This window comes from Aulostomus chinensis, chromosome 22, assembly GCF_037954235.1.
Source record: "Aulostomus chinensis isolate RoL2024-O1b breed Wild chromosome 22, RoL_Achi_v1.0, whole genome shotgun sequence".
Taxonomy (NCBI): domain Eukaryota; kingdom Metazoa; phylum Chordata; class Actinopteri; order Syngnathiformes; family Aulostomidae; genus Aulostomus; species Aulostomus chinensis.
Window position 1 is genome coordinate 17,575,322 of NC_141341.1, and position 5,096 is coordinate 17,580,417.

Consider the following 5,096-nt stretch of genomic DNA (forward strand, 5'->3'; position numbering starts at 1 on the left):
TCATCATCAAGAGTAAGACGTGTTAATATTTGATCAGTGAGACAATACTACAACACAAATGTGATAAATTCAGTGTGCATTTAGTGTTTAAAGTGATACTTAGTCTGTAAAGTGAATTTTGCCCTCAGTTACAGAGAGGTTTCTTGAGTACACAGACATTCTTTTCCTCATAGATTGCTTTGTGACTCCAGAAGGCAGAAGGAGCCAGCCACGTACAGTATATCCTCCTTGAAGCTAATGGTGACTACAGCTAACTAGTCAAGTAAAATTAAGTAATTTTTTGTCATATACAGGAACACCAAATCACAATAATAGGTCCAGTCCCACAATCTTTCAATTAATTTACTCGAGCGGCGACTTGCTGTTTTGAAACTTACAGACTGTCACGGGGTTAAATATTCTTCCGGCGCGTCGTCACGACAGCAAGATGAGCACCTGGGGAGAGGCTGATCTCAGGGAGCTGCTAAGCATCACTGCCGGAAGGACCGTGGATCACCACCTCACGGTACAGTGAACGATGGCTTGTTATATGAAAAGGTTGTGGAGGAACTTTGTCGATGACGGAACGTCACCAGTAAATTGAAAAGTATCACCAGGTCTGTGACCACAACAGCAGCAGCAGCAGAGGGAGGTTGGACTGGGACACTACCAGGTTTGCCAGTCACAGGGCTGAATATTCTCCTGACGTATATGTTGTATGTCACTGTTCAAGTGCAACTACGTGCTGCACATCATGTGACATGTTTACGCCCACACAAATGGCGGCTTTTTTGGAAAGAGGAATGCCTCCATTTCACACAGACAAGATGGCAATTTCACACCTCTACCGAGCTGCAAATCTGGCACATCCTCTGTTTGAAAAAGGGCTGTAGAGAAGGGAAAGAGAGAGGCAGAAAAGAAAAAAGAATGAGACAAAAAGAGAGAGAAAGGAGGGGGAGAGTGACAGACAGAACAGATGAAACATGACAACAGGAGAAAGACATGTGGAGAGAAAGACAGGGATGGGAGGCACACAAAAAGAGTAACAACAACAGCGGAAATAATAGTAAACTAACTACCCATTATAACATCTACAGGTGACTTAAGCAATCAATTTTAGCATACGGTAATATACGGTCCAGCAGCAGTGGCAGCCAGGGATCTGGTAGGTGGGGAAGAACAAAGAGGTCAAGTTAGTCCTAAGTGTGAGTGCAGGAGGACAGAGAGGAGGCGAGAGGAGCCCAGTTCATTGTGGGAGATCCCATGCAGTCTAAACCTACAGCACCATATCTAATGGCTAGCTTAAGCAGCCCTAGCTATAAGCCTGATCATAACGGAAGATCTTGAGTCTACTCTGAAACCTAGAGAGGGTGTCTCTGTCCCGGACTGAAATGCGGAGACGGCTCCACAGCAGAGGAGCCTGATTACTGATGGCTCTGGCTCCCATTTTACTTTTGTAGAGTCTGGGAACCACCATTAACCCTGCATCCGGGGAGCGAAGGGCTCGAGCTGGGTATTAGGGGACTATGAGCTCTGTCACATATAAAGGTGCCTAATTGTTGAGGGCTTTGTGAGTTTAAAAAAAACAGCAACAACAAAACCTTCCAAAAATGTCTGTTTACAAACTCAAGCACATTGTGAAGTATAATACAAGTCGTCATTATCCAGCTGTGCGCCAAGAAATCCACAAACACTTTGATTTGAGATGAAAACAAACTAAGATACCACCTCCAGTTCTTTGCTCACATTAACAAGTGTGACCAGCACCACATTACTTTAAACCAACTAGCTGAATCAACAAGAAACACTATTCCATGTTGTCAGACATCCTTTTGTTTACACGATCATCAACATAGTTCAGGCCAGATAATCAACGGTGCTGTACCCCTACCTCCAGTCCTCAAATAGCGAGCTGTTTGACGTAGACCAGGTAAGCATTTGGTCTTCAACAATTACTAAAACATTGCATTTTTGTCTTTATTTGAGGTGCAGATGTGGAATGTGTTGTACTGAAGAAGAAGCAGAAGAAGATGGTGCTACTACTGTACCTTTCATGCTTGAAGCTGCATTGTGTTATCTGCGTTGTATGTGACTCCATGATGTCCTCTGGATGTGGGTTGAAAGATCAGTGATGCTTTATTTGCAATTTCTGACTGATTCCACACTGTTTCTGAATGTTCAGTAGTGTGATGTCAAGACGATCTTCAATTCCCACCTGCGGCAGAGCTTCGACTGCATCCTGGGGCAGTGAGGGACATTGAGTTTCGAATGGAACCTGTTATGCTCTGCCATTGTCGAGGCAGCTGTCATGAGCTGTGGCTGTAAGGCTGCTGCTCGTCACTGTGGTAATCCCCGAACCCACTGGTGGACACCAGAGACCTGCTTTGGGTATTTGGTATTACAGCTATGGACTATCTTGGACTTTCTCTGGTATTACAACTCTGGACGTTGTAGGGCTGTCGTGGCTGACACGTGGAACTGCTCTTTACCCTTGCTAGGGTGCTGGATGACCAGTCCACATGTGCTTTGTGGATTTGGAGAAGGCTTATAACCGTCAGGGGCATCCTGTGGGGGGTATTCCAGGAGTATGGGGTGGATGGCCCCTTACAAAGACAATTCAGTCTCTGTACCAAAAGAGTGAGAGTCCGGTCCATATTGTTAGCAGCACTGTAAGTTGCACTTGTTCCCAGTGAGGGTTAGACACAGCCAAGGCTGCCCTTTGTCACCGGTTCTGTTCATAACTTCTACGGACAAAATTTCTAGGTGCAGCCAGGTGGTGGAGGGTGTCAAGTTTGGTGGCTGGAGGATGTTGTCTCTGCTTTTTTTGGATGACATGGTCCTTGTGTGTTCACATCAAACATGAATGTGAATTTCGCATTACGTTATTCACGCGAATTTGATCATTTGTGTCCATTTGTGTCATTCGTGCGAGTACACAAATTCGCTCACTTGCCTGAGTATTTCCGGCAACGTTTTTTCCCGCCATTTCACCACAGATATTCAAAGAACTGCTGCGTTGTACCTGCTGTGGAAGGCCGAAATATGTCAGAATAAGAAACGCCGTCATATCTGGGTTCACAACACCATCCGGAGGCAAGCACAGCTCGGTGAATTTCACCGGCTCCTGGCTGCGTCTGGATAACTGCCGCTTCCAGCGGTATTTTCAGATGACAGAATTTCACGGATGGACACCAACTACAGGCACTCCATCTCAGCGGAGGAGCACCTGTTCATCTGTCTTCAGTGAGTGGCAATGAATTGTTCTGTCAAAATGAATGAATTGTTTCCTGTAATGAACATTATCACAGCTAATTTACTGTTGGTTTGATATGTAACATTCTCATTACATCCAAATGTACTGTACCCTAATTTTAGTTTAATTTACATGATTTTTAGCCACACATTTCTAGGTTGTACAGTCCTCTTCAAGATTAACATACACATTAAGTTAAAACCAGTATCAGTAATTCAGGAGAAACTGTATTTTCTTTACACGACACAAAATATATGTGATTGTTGCACTTGTCCATTTTTTGTCATTGTGGTTTTTGTACAATTTATTAAAGTTCATGGCCTGCTTGGGCTTTTCAAAGAAAAATTATCTCTTTTATCCACCGCAGTAGAGTCATAGTATAAACGCTCATTGTGTACTCTGGACCACCAGTGCAGCCATGTACTAAAACTACGACTGTACCATATAATATTACTACCACAAACAACAGATTTATGTATTTTCACTAAATTACATGTTTTCTCTACTATAGGTACCGAGCCACCGGTGACTCCTTCAGGTCCATCCCCAATAGCTTTTGTGCTGGGGTTTCCACTGTGTGCAAGATTGTGCCAGATGTTGCCGCTGCTATCTGGGACTGCCTTGTGGAGGAGTTCATGGCTGTGCCCACCACAGAGGAGTGGAGGTCCATTGCCGTGGAATTTGAGGAGTAGTGGAATTTTCCTATTTTCCTCTCTGCTGTGGAGCTCTGGATGGTAAGCACGTCACTCTCAAAGCCCCTGCCAACTCAGGCTCCCGGTTCTACAACTACAAGGGAACATTTTCTATTGTTCTCTTGGTAGATGCTCAATATTGTTTCAGGGTGATTTATGTTGGGGGCTTTGGGAGGACAGGCAATGGTGGGATTCTGGCCAACTCAGAATTTGGTCAAGCAATCAGATCTGGCAACCTCCAACTGCCTGCTGACCTGCCACTACCAGGAGCTGAACACCGAGGACCCCAGCTGCAGTTCTTCATTGCAGATGAAGAAAAACCTCATGAGGCCATTCCCTGGGAGCAACCTGCCAAGCTCGAGCTTGGCTGGTTGTGGAGAATGCCTTTGGGATCCTCTCTTCCCAGTGGAGAAAAGACAGGCGTGCGATTGGCGTCCGTCCAGAAGTTGCAGAGATGTGTTTGAAGGCCACCTGGGTTCTCCATAATTTCCTGTGATGGACAACCCAGACTGCTGCAGTGAGGGAAAGCAACCCAGTTGGCGAGGTGGAGCCACTGCCTAGTCTGGGAAGACTTGGTGCAAACAACTGAGCAAGAGAAGCCATCAGGGTCAGGGAGACCTTCACAGCCTACTTTTCTGCAGAGGGAACGGTTCCATGGCAAGACAGCATCTAGTGCACCCGCACACCCAAATCAGCTCTTTTAAGAGCCACCACGTTACTATTGAGCAAACTTTCTGAAATATTACTATTTTGTTTATCGGCAACAAAATAAATATACGTGTTATTGCATGTTAGATCATTATAATGAAAGCCGCATTAAATTGTTTCCTTTGTGTGTCCACTGTATTTTATAAATTAAGAACATGACGGAAGTCAGATTTTATTACAGATGGCAGTCGTAAGAAAGACTTGTTAACAAAATAAAACTATATACAATGACAATGAAAAGCCTGCTTTGGTCCTTGCAGTCATTGTCGCCCCAATCTAATTATTCTACTGGTTCCAAATTTAGCTCAAAATTGCTGTTTTCATATATTGATTTATTAATTTGAAATTACACAAATTCCTTCCATTGGGACGCCAATCTCTGCAAGGAAGGAAGCAGGCTTTTCAGGAACATTGCATCCTCTGTCAGTGGAGGTGGGGGAGGCAGAGGAGCCCTCCTCAAGCTC

General features: G+C 44.7%; 1 pseudogene; it reads left to right on the plus strand.

Annotated features, from left to right (window-relative positions):
* The first annotated feature begins 517 nt into the window (after positions 1–517).
* On the plus strand, positions 518–4,750 carry LOC147241012 (uncharacterized; annotated as a pseudogene).
* The last annotated feature ends 346 nt before the right edge of the window (positions 4,751–5,096 follow it).